The sequence below is a fragment of the Hemitrygon akajei genome, chromosome 28 (genome assembly GCF_048418815.1).
Source record: "Hemitrygon akajei chromosome 28, sHemAka1.3, whole genome shotgun sequence".
Taxonomy (NCBI): domain Eukaryota; kingdom Metazoa; phylum Chordata; class Chondrichthyes; order Myliobatiformes; family Dasyatidae; genus Hemitrygon; species Hemitrygon akajei.
The window spans coordinates 33,455,796-33,474,424 of NC_133151.1; the positions used below are offsets into that span (position 1 = coordinate 33,455,796).

Consider the following 18,629-nt stretch of genomic DNA (forward strand, 5'->3'; position numbering starts at 1 on the left):
GATATGGGGCACTGACGTTATGATTACAATAACAGATAGCATCAACCGGTGGAGGAGGAGGTGAGACCGTTAGTCCAGGTCCTAGCAAAGTATAGTTCCTCGGGAGAGGCCTAAGATGTCATCCTTCGAAACAGCAGTGATAGCAGGCATTCCGGCCTGAATGTTTAGGGGTGACCGGCTGACATCCCTCCCTCTTCCGTGCTCGATTTCTTTCCAACCATCGGATGAACCGAGTTTCACAAACAGTGAGGGGTATAACCGTTACAGTCAACGTTGTTTTCCCGTGCTGGGGCACCTCGCCACATATCCAATATGTACTCCTTCCTGTCTGCCCTACAAAAACATTGCACACAGAGAGGAAAGTATTGCGGTGACCCCCGCACACAACCTGAATCAACCCTTCCAGACATATCAGCCCTCCCGACAAAATTGTTTTTTTTTCTAGAGGTTCGGTGAGATGCTTTCAGATTTCGTTGGCTCCGTTTCTGGTGGATGATGCCGTTTACACATCGCCGCATGGATACAGTCTTCTTTTCCGTCTATCTTGAGGGCAATTCGGGTCGTCAATAATGGAGTATACGGTCCCTTTCACCTAGGAGAGAAAGAATCCTTGTTTTAGCTGCTTTACACACACCTTATCTCCTGGGCAAAATGAGTGTATAGGGGTACTCCCTAGAGGGGCAGGGGTCTTTCTCATTTTCTCTTGCAGCTCAGAAGCTTGTTTACATATGGCCTGTGCATAGGCCAATGTTTGTTCATCGTTCCAATACAGGGCCAAGTTCAGGGCCACTGGGGGCCTGACCACTGTAGTCATGCGCGTCCCATGAGAGCCTCGTGGGGCGTCAATCCAGTAGACCTGTATTTCCTGTTCTTTAATGCATATAATACTACATGGAGAGCCTCCGGCCAGCGTAAATTGTTATCTTGACACACTTTAGATCGGGCATTCGTCATCTCTCCCATTAACCCTTTCCACTATTCCTGAGGATTGAGGCTGGAGGGAATGTGCAATTTCCATTGGAACCCCATGGCTTGCACCGTCTATTACTATCTTTCCTGTAAAATGGGTACCCTAACACTATTTATCCCCGGGGTATTTCATATCTGGGTATCATTTCCTTCCGCAATATTTTCTCTACTGTCGTAGCATCATCGCTTCGAGTGGGGTATGGTTCCATACATCGGGTGAACATGTCCACTACTAGCAGCATATACTAACATCCCGAAACTGAGGAGATCTGCGCAAAATCGATTTGGAGATTTTGAAAGGGCAATTTAGGCATTGGGAGGTGATCATACGTGGCTCCCCCCTTTCCCGGGTTGTACTGTTGACAGACTGGAAAAGATCGCACGATCTTTTGAATGGTCGGTGTTATCGCAGGAGCATACCATTGTTGGCCAATCGCATATTGCATCCCTCCTTTGCCTATGTGCACCTGCGCATGGACTAGGCAGCACAGGGGCAAAAATAGGCTTCTAGGACACATTACACGCCCGTGTGGATGGAACTGAAACCCATCTTTGTCGTTGCACTGCTCGCGCTCTCAGCTGCGTCTCCCTTGCGGACTGGCATGTTGTTGTGCTTGTTGTAGTTCATCAGTACAACTATAGGGCCAAGGGTTTGCTTCAGGGCACAAAAGGCTTGGTTATTGAGTAGCGGCCACTCGTTTGGCAACCTCATTTACGCGTGCGTTTCCTGTAGATTTAGCTCTAGTTGGGAGTCTGATGGGTTTTCCGGACGAGGTGGTGAACCCTCTGTTTTCCCATATTTGTCCGAAATCTTGCGCTGCACCGAAGGCACAGCGTAAATCTGTGTATATGTTGGCTGATTTCCTTTTCGCCAATATGCAGGCCCGTGTCAAGGCGAACAGTTTGGCTGCTTGTGCTGAAGTACCTTGGTGCAGGGCGAAGACTTCCACAACCTGATGTGGGTCCACTTCAGCATAGCCGGCCAGAAGCAGATCATCTCGAGATCTTTGCGGGGATCCGTCAGTAAAGAAGATCAGATCAGGATTTGGCAAGGTCAGGGTGCAAATGCACCCTCGGGGAGGTGATGTGTTGGACCTTCACCAGACAGTCGTGGTCGTATTCTTCCATCGGCTCCGGTGCGAAGGTGGCGAGGTTGACCGCCAGCGATCATTGGTAAGTTTAACTGGGGTGTGACAGGAGGAGCATCTCGTAGCCTGTTCGGCGGGAGGTAGTGAAGTGCTGAGTGGCTGCGGAGTTTAAGAACGGCATTACAGCATGGGGCACTCTCACCTCTCACCTCTCTCTCCGATATTCGCTTATCCATTGTCGGCAGTACCCCACTATTCCCAGGAAGGAGGTAACCTCCTTCTTGGTCTTCAGGGTTATCTTCTGCAGGATGGCTCTTATTCTATCAGGTCCTTTTTCCCGAGGGCCGCCTTCAGTGTGAAAGCCCAGGTGCTGCACGTCGGGGTGGCAAAATTGCAATTTAGCCCTGGATACTCGACGACCCCCGTTCTGCTAGGAACTGGAGTACTGCTAGATAGACTTGCACGCACTCAGGCAGGGTGGGGCACGTCAGCAGCAGGTCGTCACATACTGTATCTATGTGGAATTCCCTTCTAGGTGGCATTCATCCAAGTCATGCTTGATGGCAGCAGCACAGACGGCTGGGCTCTCATTGTACACCTGAGGACAACCCTGGCCTAAGATTCTGGATCCTTGACTTCCTAGCAGCAATATCACAATCTCTGCGGATTGGAAAAACATGCGCACCTCACTGACAATTAACACTGGTGCTCCACGGGGATGTGCGCTTAGCTCACTAGTCCACTGTCTCTACACACAGAACCGTATGGCAAGGCATAGCGCAAACAGCATTAATAAATTTCCTGATGATAAAAACATTGTTTGCAGAACTTCAGATGGTGACAATAGGTTGTAAAACAGTGGGATATACCAGTTAATTGAGTGTTGTCATAGCAAAAATCTTGCACTCAACGTCAGCAAGACCAAAGAGCTGATTGGGTTCTTCAGGAAAGATAAGATGAAAGAACCCAAACCAACTCTCATCGAGGGATCAGAACTGGAGAGAGTGGACAATTACAAGTTCGGGGTGTCAACATCTCTAAGGATCGGAAACTGGATGCAACATATTGAACCAGTCATAAAGAAGGCAAGGTAGAAGCTATATTTCAATAGAAGTTTGAGGAAATTTGGTTAGTCAATTAAAACACTCAAAAAATTCTACAAATGTACCGTGGATAGCATTCTGACTGGCTGCATTTCCATCTAGCATGGGGTGTGGTCTACTGCACAAGATCAAAATAATTTGTAGAAACTTGTAAAATTCGTGCTATCATTGGTAGTATTCGACATCTTCAAGGATCGGTGTCTCAGCAAGGCACCGAGCATTACTAAGGATCCCCACCACGCAGGGCATAAGCTTTTCACACAGTTACCTTCTGGAAGGAGGTGTAGAAGGCTGAAGGCACACACAATGTGAATCAGGAACAATTCCTTCCCCTCTGTCATCCGAGTTCTCAATGCTCAACGGACATTGAACCCATGAGCATTAACTAACTACTTTTTCGGTTAATTTATGTTATTTTGCACTATATATGTTAAGTTTAATCGATAATTCTTGACGAAACTCAGGTTTTTCTCAATATTAATTTATCAAGGATTTCATTGTTCTGTTGCTGTAATGTTAACAAATTTCACAACATCTGCCAATTATATTAAATCTGATTCTAAATAAGTTGATAATCGAATCCGCCTCTTCCTTTCCAGTAACAACCTCCACTGCCAGCGCTCCAGAATCCGGACCATTCCCTAAACAACACACTGGAGGAACTCAGCAAAACAGGCAGCATCTGCGTATGCTAGTAAACCTTTGTCATTTTATTCCGAGATCCTATGTTAATGAGTAAAAATAAAGCACTCACATTGATCTGGAAACAATGCAAACACCATTCTTCCATTGCTGCTAACGCTGTTTGTCGAAGACCTTCCCACAGGGGAACTATTCTCACCCTATTTCCACAGAATGCCATCATCAGCATATAAAGCCAAACCGATCGCAGGCCCCCCGACCGTTAACAATATCATTAACCATCATATCAAACAATATTGTACTGATAACACTATTGCGGGGAAGGAGGCACGTTACCCTCCGCAAGCTCTGATATCACTCTTTTCACCCACTCTCACTCTACATGACCGTCCAAACAATAAAAAGTTACCCATTTGCAAAACGTCACACCAATATCAAACTTAATGAGTTTAATCATAAACCTCTTCTTCCATAGCATATAATAAACTATTTCAAACTTTCAGTATAAAAAGATTTCCAAATAGCTCTCCCAGTAGTACAGTGGCATCATATATCCTCTTTTACAAAACCCGCTTTGATAGTGAAGAATTTATTCCCTCCTCTCCAAAGAATAATCAGCCTAATTGCCATCATTTTCTCAATTATTTTTCATCGTTAGGAACTGACAGCAACAGGTCTGTAGCAACTGGACAGCGTAGGATCTTTCCCGTATTTTACAATAGGCATCGCTACAGACATTTTCAATCTCCTGGAAACATTCCTTGCTTCCAGTCCTTCTCATAAAACTCAAGCAACTACTCTTAGGCTGCCTCGGGGACATACTAGAGTATATGATAGCTTCCTATATCCTGCCCTGGGCTGTAGTACTTGTCCTATTGACAGCAAATTTCAATTCAGCCAACATAAAATCATCATCATCCATGGCAATTTCAAACGCCTCTTGTTTGTCAAAGATATTCCCACTATCCATCAAAATGCACTCTTGTTTCTTAATATACATATTCCCTAAACTCTCTTGTCTGTGTATCTTTATAAACGTATTTCACATTTGCCCTTTCTTTCTCCATTGCATCCAAATTTCCATTCTCTACTAAACTGCAATCTGGTTATAACCTTCGCCAGCATTGATTTTCTTCAGCATTCTCCACACCACTGCTATGCTAGTTCCTTCCCAACTGTTCAGTAACATCCTTTCCAAGCTGCCCTTTTCACATTCTTAATAACTATCCTTGCTATTGTTCTTCTCCTCTGAAATACTTCAGAAAGTTTTCTTGCGTTGATCACTCCCCCTACCATCAGTCTTTACTTCCCAGTTATTGTCCAGCAGGTCGAGCACAGATAAAAGTCAAATCTGGCCAATAACCTCACCTTTGGCGATATCCACTCTTATCTCTGTTCCGTCATTTAAATAGACTAACTCGGATTATTCCAGACACTTCTCTAATGCAGTCCCGTTAGTCTTACTGCCACAAAGACCAGTATGTGCGTTAAAGTCACCATTAAAAAACAAGTTAAGAGCATTCTTCCCAAACCTTCCACAGGCAGCTTACAGCCTGGATTATAAAAGCTCATAAATTTGATTTTCCATGTCGATATAATAATTCTATAACTATGCATTCATTATTCTCCAGAGAAGGCAGAATTCTTTACAATAAACCTTTCTTCACAAAGGTAGCACCCCTCCCCCACTGCACTGTGCTTATTCCACAAACTCATAACCTGGAATATCAAACAATATATGCGATTGCAACAAGTTTCTTGTACACAGACAACACCCATGGGAACACCAAAACAGATTCTTAAATTTCCTCTCCATTTACTAAGAGATTTCATGCATTCCAATGAAAAACTGTAAGCTGATTGGAAAATATCAATGTGTAGCACGCTGTGTAGATTTACCTTCCACCATCAGCCCCTTCCCTCTACAATCATCCCCCAAATCATTCTCTACCACCAGCCCTTTCCCTCGACTATCATGACCGGTCGCCTTCTAGAACCCAGTTCCGATTACGGGGCCAAGGTGTCCTCCGCTCCACCACCTCAATTTATCGCTTCGGTCCCGGGTACTCGGCATTGCCAGCTGCTTTAAAGCCGCTGCTGGGATGGGTGAGGGAATGGGACTGCGCATGTCTTGAGCCGTACCCTGTCAAGCAGATAGAAGGTTGGAGCCTCACTGCGCATGCGTTCGACTGTCACCGCAGGGAGAAGTTCAAATTTTGGCTCAAAAATTGTCTTGTATTTCCAATTAATATTTGAAGTAGGAAATGGTCTCCCCGTCGGGGAACTGAACTCCGGTCTTTCACTGGACGGGCGAGGATACTAACCACGAAACTTACGAGGAATATACAAGAATATGTAATCTGTCACATGGACGTCAAGGTGCAGGAGAGCTCACAGAGTCACCCTGATGTGTGTTTGCTGATTGTGTGTGATTTTGGATCTGCCGATTTTTATTCATCCCCTTCTCACTGTGTGACTGGAGGGGTCTCAGGATTCTTTGGCGATTCAGTCACTTACTGTGTTCCAGGTCTTGCCAAAGGATGGACTCCTTTGGTTTGAAAGGACAAATATAATAAGGATTTGTTTATCCATTTGGTGATGCGCGAGGCAGGACCCCATTAGAATCTCCTCGACTCGGTTCTAACTCAGTCTGATTCCTGGAGTATGCTCGCCGTGGGTTGTATAATTCTGGTCTGTTAGCGATGCCGATTCTAATTTACCGAAATAGAACCTGCAGCAGAAGTGAGGAATGACCCGACGGAAAACAGCTCGAGGACTGATCGAGTCACATGGAAATAAGGGAGACGCCTCACTACTCCAATCTTTTGCAACGCCATTGAGCGATGGTGGTATAGTGGTGAGCATAGCTGCCTTCCAAGCAGTTGACCCGGGTTCGATTCCCGGCCATCGCATGTTGTACTGTTTTAGACTACATAGCAACTAAACCTCTTACATAGACATGTTCCACGCAGGACCTTAAAGGCCGAGTAATCGACAGACGCTAATTCACACTATGAGTGTAAGATTGATTCATTAATTATCATTCGCTGTGTCGTGGATCAGAGATGGAATTAACGTCCTTCCAGAGTTTCCCGTTAAATCTTGTTCTGGCTCTATTCCAGATTCTACAAGAATGGACACTTCACAGGAAGGATTGGCAGGTTTTCGAAAGCGTCTCTCGGATGCTATCAATTAAAGTGTTTGATCTTGTTTGCCTCCATTGGAATGTCAGAGCCTCAGAGGAAACTTGACTGAATTATGAGGTACAAAATGAGGAAAAGATATAGATTGGACAGATAGTGAGAATTGGTTTCCCATGGCAGGGAATTGAAATTCGAGCAGGAATGAATTTAAGGGCGGAGTGGGAGAGAGTTTAAAGAAGATTTTCGGCTCACGTTTTTATACAGAGTGGGCTGGTTGCTGGGAACGGGCTGCCTGGTTCAGAGACGGAAGGGTGTAAGAAGTTTTTAGATCGGCACATGAATATGTAACAGTGGGGCGACATGGATACAGGTACAAAGAGAAAATCGCAGATGATGGAAATCCAAGCAACACAGAAAAAGTTGGAGGATGTCAGCAGGCCAGGCAGAACCTGTGGGGGGGGGGGGGGTGTAGAACCAGTCGACGACGAATTAGAGTTAGACTGTGAGAGGAGGGAGAAACACAAGGTGACAGGAGGGGCATTACCAGAAATTCCAGAAATCGATATACATGCTGTCAGGTTGGAGGCTACCCTGACGAAATATAGTGTACTGCTCCTCCAAACTGAGTGTAGCCCTCCGCGGCAATGCAGGAGGCCATGGACTGTGATGTCGGAATTGAAATGGGAAGTGGAATTGAAAGAGGTGGCCACTGTCGCTTGTTTTTCTGGTGGACGGAGCGAAGATGCTCGCTGAAGTGGTCTCCAAACCTGTGTCAGGACTCACCGATATACAGGAGACCACACCGAGAGCACTGGATGCAGTTGATGACCGTACAATACTCACAGGTGAAGTGTCGTCTTACCTGGAAGGATTGCTTGGGACCATTAATGGTTATGATGGCAGATGTGTTGGGGCAAGTGTAGCACTTGTTTCACTTGGAAGGATAAGTGCCAGGAGAGAGATCAATGACAGGGACTAACGCACATGGGATTCACATAGGCAGCAATCGCTGCAGAAAATACAGGTTGGGATTCGTGCTGTGATCCTCTAGAGATGGCGGAAGTTATAGAGAATTGTGTGCTGGAGTCAAATGCTGGGGGTAGGTAGGTGAGAACAAGACGAACCCTGATAGATTGATAGACTATCATGATAGACTCTTCCACGCAGCTGACAAACAGATAGGCATAGCTGGGACCCATGCGAATATCAGTGGCATAACATTTTGTTTGTAGGATATGAGAGGAGTCGAAAGAGAAATTATTGAGCGGGATCAAGTTCCACCAGATGGCGGTAAATGCTGGGAGAGGAGAACTGGCTCGGTCTGGTATCCATATGGTTCCCGGGTAGGGTAAGATGGATACTAGACCTCGCAGTCTACCCCTTTATGAAGCTGCACCTAATTATTTATCTGCAGTGTGCTTTCCCTGTCGCTGTTAAATTTTAATCTGCATTCTGTTATTGTTTCACATTGTTCTCTCTCAATACACTGTACAATGATTTGATCTCTATGAATCTTACGATAGAGAAACATTTCACTGTACCTCGGTACGTGACAGAAACATTTTTAATTCCCACTGAAAGTGATGGAGCAGTAGCAGGGAACACCGGTCTCCGGACAGCGCAGCGTTTCCCAGCGGTCAATGTAACGCACAGCAAAAGTTGCCGGATCAACAGCGTCCCTGGGTGGGCTCGAACCACCAACCTTTCGGTTAACAGCCGAACGCGCTCACCGATTGCGCCACAGAGACAGGCTGGCCCATTCCGGCGTTGGAAAATGCTGACGGGTAATCGATGCTGTGACCCGGCTTTTCTCAATCTGCATGAACAGCTTGCGTCACAGGGTGACGGACAATATAAAACAGAAAACGCTGCAAGCACATACTTGTCAGAATTAAAAGCGAAAATACCGATAGATTCCCAGTGCATTGATAAAACATTAGGCCACCAGTACACACTCCTCAAAGAAGGGCATTTTCATGGGATGTAACCACTGTGTCACGAGACGGATGAGGACAACACCGACCCCGGGGTCAGAGAAACAAAACTGTTCCTGAACGAAAAGCTGAAACTGTCGGAAATACTCCGCAGGTAAGGCAGCGCCTGTTGAGGGAGAATCAGAGTTCAGGTTTCAGGTCGAAGGCCTTTCACAGCCGCGAGCTCGCAGTTAGACGGAAGGAGTCTCACGGAGTCTCTGCAGGGTGGCCTGAGCTGGGCGAAGGCACCGATTCCACTCTCCCTCTCCTTTCTGACTCTTTCAACTGGAAACCTTAAATCGAGGTCAACGACAGCCTTTGTTTAACATTTAAAATGTGACAGAGGCGGATGAAGCAAATATTTGCGGAAACGTTGTTCCCTGTCACTGTGTGATACGCCGAATGGTTCTGAGATACAGAGTCGTGGAGGAGAGATTTCACGAAGCTGAACACAAAGTCCTTTCCGCTCGGCAGACTCTCCCTTCCCGAGATCACTGCCGATCGACCGTTCCACGTCCCCAAAGAACCGATCACTTCAATGCCAAACTCCTATTTAACCTCTTTAACCCTTTTCATTTTACTTTGAAAATTCGAGTTGCAATTACATTTAATATAGAAATATCAAAAGCATTTCCCTGCCGGGGAAATTAACAGCCGTCATCCCCGTGACAGACGGGGATACGAATCACAAAACGAATAAGACACCAATGAGAAAGAGCGATCTGACTTTGGGATGTCCGAGCACAGGATGATTCAAAGGGTCACCTCAATGTTTGTTAGTTAACTGTGGCACTGGCACTTTTGACCCAATCAGTTCTTCATGTGCAACGGGAGAGGCTTCGGAATCGCTTTCGATTCAGCTTTTCCTTGTGTAAAGTTCTCATTCCGGCTTTATTTTTTGCTGGAGGGAGGGACATTCATCAACAGGATTTAACTGATGCAGGGAAATATTTTCCAGATTTTCCAGTTTGCCCACACTGGGGAGTCTGTCTCTATCTTTTCTCCCTAAATATAGGCGGCCCGCAGTATCAGTAGCGAGGACCAGAAAGGTATGGACAAGGAGGCACAGGAGCGCATGCAGGGCAGCTTTGAATGTGTAGACAGGAATGTAGTCAGGGATTCATCTTCGAGTCTCAGTGGGTACGCCACAGTTGTCGCTGCCTTCATTAAAACCTGTGCGGATGAATGTGTGCCTACGAAACCATACTGACATACCGGAATGAAATGTCGTGGATAAACCAGAAATGCTCATTTCGACCGTTGCACACAAGTAATGAAAACTCTTTTGTCATTTCTCCTTTCATTATTCAAATGAACGCGGTGGACTTACCTGTGTCCCGGCATAACGTGACGGGCCGCGTTTTCAAAACGCACTGATAAATGATGAATACAACAGAATGTGGTTTCGAACCATCGACTTCGGGGTTATCAGCCCATCGCGGTTCCGCTGCGCCTTTCAGAGTTATTGGAATTGTTGTACAATGAATTGTACAATCCCCATATGTTACGGGCTTATCCCGCATTTCGATGACCGAAATGAAGGCTGAGCGTAGAGTAATTTTTTCAGCTGTTTTCGGCCCCTTTATCAAAGTTCAGTGGAAATGCCGAGGATTGAACCAGGGACTTCATACGTGCGAAGCTTGCGCTCTTCCACTGAGCTGCATTCCCAATGTCAAACTTATGATGAAATCTTCCATCTGATCGGATAAGAGCATAGGAGCAGAAATAAGCTATGTGCCCCATCGAGTCAGCTCCGCCATTTGATCATGGCTGATCGATTCCCCCTCCCCTCAACCCCAGTCCTCAGGCCTCTCCCGTATCCTTTGATGGCGTGTCCAACAAAGAGCATATTAAGCTCTGCCTTAAAAAACCTCAACGACCTGCTGTCCCCTGATGCCTGTGGTAATACATTCCATGAATTTGCTTGCGTCTGCATCTCTGTTTTAAATGGACGCTCTCGACCTTTGACTGTGACCTCTTATCCTTGACTCCTCCACCGTAGGAAACCTCGTTTCCACATCTACTCTGTCTGGGCCTTTCAACAGTCGAAAGGTTTCAGTCAGATCTCTCCTCATCCGTTTAAATTCCAGGAAGTACAGACCCAGAGCTATCAAAAGTTCCTCATATGTTAACCCTTTAATTTCGGGAGTCATCGTTGTGAACATCCTCTCCATCCTCTCCAATGCCAGCATATATTTTCTAAGATGAGGAACCCGAGACTGTTCACATTACTATCCCTTAAGGAAATCATACTTACTTTGCCCAATCTTGTCCTGTGTCACCAAGTACTCCATAACCTCACCCTTGGTAGCAAATCAGAGTAGCAAATCACAAAGGATGAACGTTGAAAAATAGAAAATAAAAGTTGCAGTAGGCAATTCGGCCTTTCGAGTCCGCTCGGCCATTCATTGCTGTGGACAGCATTAACACCTGCACGGAGACAACCCAATGGATTTCCTGTCCATCACCTTAACCACTCGGACATGATTACCATGTTCTCCACATGCGACTGGGGCAGCAGAGATCCGGACTCAGAGAAACAGAGTTGATCCTGAACTAAAAGCGTAAACTGCTCGATATACTCAGCACATACGTCAGCATCTATGAAGGGAGAAACTGAGCTCATCTCTTGCTCAGTGACTTTTCACCCTGAATTCCATGCGTACATTTGGGCGGAGAGGAACTCAATTATAGCAGTACAAGGTTCCTTCACATCGCGACCACAAACCCCAACATTCCCATGTGGACATCAGCACTCCGGACAATTGCGCCTGCCGTTTCCCTCCTGTCCTGGAGAAGGCGGAACCGGGTTTCCTTCCTGAGTCACTGCTCTACGTGTGCTGAGGGAGCTCCCACTAGGCTCTCAACGATGGAGCTCCAGGACACTGGCCCGGCGCAGCGTAGCAGGGCCAGCGTCCGGACTTGTTTCAATCTCGTCCTCCTTTATGATCCATTTGACTACCTGAATGGACCACTTACGAGGGCGGTCAACAGATAACAATGTAATTGCTCAGATGGAGAATTCAGCCCATGCAAGTTTTTTTTAATGTATGTATAATGACGTTTACACACACACTGGGGTGTCAATCCCGAGGTCCCATTATCTTCCCAATCCTGTCCCGATGTTTGAGTGAATGGCGGAATTCCTTGATGAACCAACAATCCACTTGTCTCCGTGTGAACGGAACTCGCGACTTTGATGAACAAATGATGATTTGTTTTCGCATTGCAAACACTTCATTCAAACAATTGCTCCAATGGGATTTTGTTGTTGCTGCATTATTTATTCAAATTTAAGTTTTTCTCAGGCTGACCAGTCGGTGTCGCCGATACTTTGGCCCCTCCCTTAAAAGAGGCGGGGATTTTTGAATTTCTCCACCGGTGCGTGATACAACAAGGGCTCGTCCTTTTCTCTCCGCTGTATTACCCGCTTATCCACCGCGCTTCAAACGGAAATCAAACGTTCGGTCTGTGATAGTAAAGGCAATTTTCTCATCTGGGATTTTCCGCCCATTTTTCACAATTCAACCATCAATGTGAAGATGTCTACAATTCAACCTAAGACGTCATACGTGCGAAGCCTGCGTTCTGCCACTGATCTGCAAACCCATCGTCAAATGTATGTGAAATCTTCTCTGATCAAAGGTCGAATGTTGAATGATAGAACATAGAAGTCGGTCTCGGCTATTCGGTCTATCCAGCCAGAACGCCATTCATTTCGAGCAACACACGCAAAATGCTGGTGTAACACAGCAGGCCAGGCAGCATCTATAAGAAGAAGCACTGTCGACGTTTCGGGCCGAGACCCTTCGTCAGGAGCAATTGATAGGAAAGATAGTAACAGCTTTGAAAGTAGCAGGGGGAGGGAAAAATGACAAATGATAGGAGAAGTCCGGAGAGCGTGGGGTGAAGCTGAGTGCTGGAAAGCTGATTGGCAAAAGGGATACAGAGCTGGAGAAGGGAAAGGATCATTCGACGGGAGGCCCAGGGAGATAGAGAGGGGGAGGGGAGCACCAGAGAGAGATGGAGAACAGGCAGAGTGATGGGCAGAAAGAGAGAGAAAAAAAGGAGGGACAAAAAGAGGTCTGACTGACCTCTTCTTGATTTATTCAGATATTGGCGAGAGTATGCTACAGTGAGGAAAGAAGACGTGAGTGTCTGACGGTCTCACACCACTGGCCTTTAAGGAGTTTCAGCCAAGAACAACAACAGGCGTTTTCAAAGTAGAATATCAAATTAGTAGTTTCAAATGCTTTCATAGAGACAGATGAAGTAAAATATTTCACCAAACAGAAGATTGCAAGTTAGTTCTGAATAGAAACAGAACATTGTAGAAATACGCTTCCACGCTGAATTAAATTAAATATTTCAAATAACCGATCATTTATCACATTCTTGCAGAAACTGAATGACACAAGGATCCCTGAATTAACGTTGCACCACGCAGTCAGAATCCCCTCAACCAAGTGAGGAGGATTTCAAGTTGCATCGTTATTTAACTTGTACGATGAAGTCAACGAGAAATGAATCATCCGGGCTACTTCACCCCAGCCGCTCCAGGTTTCAACTATCACCTTGCTTCTCCTTTTCCTCCCTCCTCCTTGTAATTCTGCTATTCATCTGCTGAAGTGTCTCGGCCCGAAACCTCGACTGTTCTCTTTTCCGTAAATGCTGTCTAGCCTGCTGAGTTCCTCCAGCATTCTGTGTGTGTTGATCCTGTCTTCTATCTCACTTGTCAAACCCGTGAATCTGCTTCATCGTAGCATCTTCCCAAATCGTTGATTTAGATATTCTGAGAAATGTTCTTATATTGTAAAAATAAAATTCGAATTGATTAATTGAATGAAATCTACATCTACTAGCACATACCAAAACAAGCCACAGAAAATGTATTTTAAATAACTTTTTCGAGTACAAAACAACGTTCCTTTCCCTCCCAGAGATAGATAGACTCTTGATATGAGTTGTTTCTCTGGTTTTGTTACAATTCCTGAACACGGGCACCGAGGCCGAGTCGGGAGGAATTACAGTCGTAGCGAGTGTGGAATTGGTGCCAAGGGAGTCTTTACCCGGAGACTTGATTTTAGTAGAGAATTCAGGAACGATGCTAGACGCAGAACTGTTAGTGCTAAGAACCATGGAACGAGTCGACCAACGAACTGGCAGCTTCTTGTTGCGGTCACATGATTCTTATACTGCATTGGCTGATGTAAAGCAGGTGCCTGTAATTATTGGAGCCAGGGAATGATTGGGAACTATACGAGGTGATTGAGGCCCAATTCCTGATGAGGTTATCCCGTTGCCAGAAGGGACAATGAGAATACCCGCCCTCCACCTCAACGGGAGCCTCTCGGCGATCCTCCAGCCTTGTCTGGACGGTCAAGATGAACGTCCTGGATGAGGGAAGGGTCCAGGATGAAGGATCTGGGAACCCAATAAAGCTCTTCTGGACTGTACCCTTCCCAGTCCACCAGGTGTTGGAGACCCCTGCCCCGAACATCTAGTAGTCGTCGGATGGTGTATGCCGGTTGGTTGTCGATGAGACGGTGACGATGAGGTGGGGGATTCTCAGCTGGGGTATACAAGGGGCTGACGGAAACATATAGAAAGTTGGGTGAATGCCCATGGACATTGGTAGCTTTAGGCGGACCGCTGTGGGATTGATAAACCTTGCAACCTTGAATGGTCCCAGGAAGCGAGGGGCGAGTTTCCTATGATAGTTTTCGAGCGGGATGTCCCTGGAGGAAAGCCACACCTTCTGCCCAGGTTGGTACTCTGGTGCCAGAGTCCGGTGTCGGTCGTCTGTCTTCTCATTTCGATTCGTTGATCTGAGTAGTGCCATGCGTACCAGAGAGTTGTGGGCGTACTCAATCCACAGGTTGTACTCGCTCCAGATCGACGGGTCTTTTGCCTTTACACAACGTAGGGTCGCCTTCAGGTCTTGGTTGACCTGCTCCGACTGCCCGTTCGTCTGGGGGTGGAAGCTGGATGACAGGCTGACCGATGCACCTAAGGCTTGAAAGAAGGCCTTCCATACCGGCGAGACGAACTGGGGACCTTGATTTGAGACGATGTCCGCGGGGATTCTGTGCAGGCGGACGACGTGGCGGACGAGAAAATCTCAGGTTTCTTGAGAGGAAAGGAGTTCAGGGAGGGCCACAATGTGAACTGCCCGGGAGAATCGGTCTAGCACGGTAAGAACAGTGGTATTTACGTGGGAGGGGGTAGACCGGTGACGAAGTCTATTGCGATGTGTGACCCGGGACGACCAGGGACCGGGAGAGGACGAAGAAGACCCGCAGGTGGCCGATGAGAGATCTTTCTTCGGGCACAGATGGAACAAGCCGAGAAATAAGAACGTGTGTACCCCTCCATGGACGGCCACCAAAATTGCTTCCTCAGGAGAGTCAGGGTCTAATCACTCCCGGGGTGGTAGGTGAACCGGGATGTGCTCCCCATTGGAGAACCTGAGACCTGACGGAGACGGACAAGTACAGACTATCGCCGGGTCCATTGCCAGGCTGAGGTTCGTTTACTTTGACCTCGATCTGCCAAGTGAGGGAGGCCACCACGCAGGATGGTCGGAGGATAGTCTCGGGACTGGAGGTGTCATCCTTTGGAGTCATGCTGGCAGGATAGCGCGTCCGGCTTCCCGTTTTTGGATCCTGGACGATACGTGAGGGTCCAAAAATAACGCCCAACGGGCCTGGCGGGACTTCAACCGTTTGGCGGTCTGAATATACCCAGGTTCTTATGATCAGTCCACACCATAAACGGGTGTTCAGCCCCCTGCAGCCAGTGCCTCCGTTTTTACAGAGCTAGTTTGACCGCCAGCAGTTCCCGATTCCCCACACACGAGGAAATCTGCAGATGCTGGAAATTCAAGCAACGCTCAAAAATTTCTGGTGGAACGCAGCAGGTCAGGCAGCATCTATAGGGGGAAGCACTGTCGTCGTTTCGGGCTGAGACCCTTCGACAGGACTAACTGAAAGTAAGGATACTAGGAGATTTTAAAGCAGCGGGGAGGGGAAATACGAAATGATAGGAGAAGACAATATAAAACAGAAAACGTTGGAACCACATGCTTGTCAGAATTAGACGCGAAAATACCAATAGATTCCCAGTGCATCGCCAAAAAAAAAATAAAAAAAAAAAAATCGGCCACGAATACACACTGCTCAAAGAAGAATATTTTACATGGTTTGTAATCACTGTGTCCTGGGACGGATGAAGACAACACCGATCCCGGGGTCAGATGAACAGGACTGATCCTAAACCAAAAGCAGAAGCTGCCGGAAATACTCCGCAGGTTAGGCAGCGTCCATGGAGGTTGATGACCTTTCACAGCTCCGAGCTCGCAGTTAGACGGAAGGAGTCTCACAGAGTCTCTGCAGGGTGGCCTGAGCTGTGTGAAGGCACCGATTCCACTCGCTCTCTCCTTTCTGACTCTTTATACGAAAACCTTAAACCGAGCACAGCAACAGCCTTTGTTTAACACTTAAAAGTGGAAGAGGCAAATATTTCCGGAAACATTGTTCTCTGTCACCGCGTGTTGCGCCGAATGACTCTTTGAAATACACAGTCGCTGAAGCGAGATTTCACGACGCTGAACACAAAGTGCCTTCCTATCGGGTGACTCTCCGTTCCCGGAACCACTGCAGACCGACTGTTCCACATCCCCAAAGAACCGATCTCTTCAACCCCAAACTCGGATTTAACCTCTTTAACCCTTTTCAATTTACTTTGAAAATTCGATTGGCAATTATTTTTACTACGGAAACAGCAAAACCATTGACCTGTCGGGGAAATTAACCTCTGTCTTCCCTGTGACAGACGATGATACTAACCACTATATTGACGAAAAACCAATGCGAAAGAGCGATCTGACTTTGGGGATATCGGAGCACAGGATAGCTCAAAGGGTCACCCCGATGTTTGTTCGTTGACTGTGACAGCGGCGCTTTTCACACAAACACTTCTTCCTGTGCTACGGGACAGACCTCCGAATCGCTTCCGATTCAGCTGCTCCTTGTGTAAAGTTCCCATTCCGGCCTGATTGCGTGTTGGGGTGAGGAACATTCATCAACGGGATTTAACTGATGCACGGAAATATTTTCCAAATATTCCACTTTGCCCACACTGGAAAGTCTGGCTCTATTTCTGTTCCCTAAATATTGGCAAGAACTGACGTTCGCAACATCAGTACTGAGGACTAAAACGATATGGACAAGGGAGGTGCATGAGAATTTAAATGGCATGAATGTTGTGCAGTGTTTTTTTGAATTTCCCCACTGATTCTGCGAGGGCCCGTGCAAGGGCCTGTTCTTAACTCTTTCGTATGTTATAGGCTTATCCCGTACTTCAATGACGGAGATGACGGATGAACGTAGAGTAATTTCTTCCCCTGCTTTCGGCCCATTTATCAAAATTCAGTGGAGATGCCGGGGATTGAACCCGGGACTTCATACATGCGAAGCATGCTCTCTCCCACTAGCTACATCCCCAATGTCAAATTTATGATGGATTCTTCCATCTGATCCGATAAGCACATAAGGTATTGGAGCAGAATTAAGCTATGTGGTCCATCGAGTCTGCACCGCCATTTGATCATGGCTGATGCATTTTCCCCTCCTCAGCCCCAGACCGTAGCCTTATCCCATTAAAATAGACAATAGACAATAGGTGCAGAAGTACACCATTCGGCCCTTCGAGCCTACACCGCCATTCTGAGATCATGGCTGATCATCTACTATCAATACCCGGTTCCTGCCTTGTCCCCATATCCCTTGATTCCCCTATCCATAAGAGAACTATTTAGCTCCTTCTTGAAAGCATCCAGAGAATTGGCCTCCACTGCCTTCCGAGGCAGTGCATTCCAGACCCACACAACTCTCTGCGAGCCGTGTCCAACCAAGAACATATCAAGCTCTGCATGGAATACCCCTAACGACCTGCCCTCCACAAATGCCTGTGATAATACATTCCACAAATTCACCTCCTTCTGGGTACATACATTTTTCCGCATCTCTGATTTGAATGGACGCCCCTCTATTCTCCGACTGTGACCACTGATCATTGACTCCCATATCTTTACCCACATCTACTCTGTCTAGGCCTTTCAACATTCGAAAGGTTTCAACGAGATACCCCCTCATACTTCTAAATTCCAGTGAGTACAGACCCAGAGCTATCAAAAGTTCCTCATTTCCTCAAACAACCCTTTCCTTTCCGGAGACATCCTTGTGCACCTCCTCTCCATCCTCTCCAATGACAGCACATCTTTTCTAAGATGCTGAGCCCAAGACTGCTCACAATCCTTTCCCTTAAGGAAACCATACTTACTTTGCCCAATCTTGTCCTGTGTCACCAGGTACTCCATGACCTCATCCTTAGTAACAAAACTGAGTAGCAAATCACAGAGCCTGGACGTTGAAAATTAGAAAACAGAAGTTGGAGTGGGCGGTTCGTGTCCGCTCCGCCACTCATTGCAGTGGACAGTATTAGAACCAGCACGGAGACAACCGAATGGATTTCCAGTCCATCACCTTAACCAGGGATGACTATGTGCTCTTCATGCGACAGGGGCAGAGATCCGGAGTCAGAGAAATAGAGTTGATCATGAACTAAAAGCGGAATCTGCTGGATATACTGAGCAGGTAAGTCAGCATCTGTGAAGGGAGAAACAAAGTTGATATGTAGCTCAGTGAAATT

General features: G+C 46.7%; 1 protein-coding gene and 2 non-coding genes across 3 annotated transcripts in view; 2 read left to right on the forward strand and 1 right to left on the reverse strand.

The window, feature by feature from the left end:
* The window catches only part of LOC140717809 (uncharacterized), an 845,297-nt gene that overhangs the window by 529,737 nt on the left and 296,931 nt on the right, over positions 1–18,629 (forward strand). The window lies entirely within an intron of this gene.
* trnag-ucc (transfer RNA glycine (anticodon UCC)) lies at positions 6,643–6,714 on the forward strand. Its single transcript has one exon. It is a non-coding gene; the product is annotated as a tRNA-Gly (tRNA).
* On the reverse strand, positions 8,620–8,693 carry trnan-guu (transfer RNA asparagine (anticodon GUU)). Its single transcript has one exon. It is a non-coding gene; the product is annotated as a tRNA-Asn (tRNA).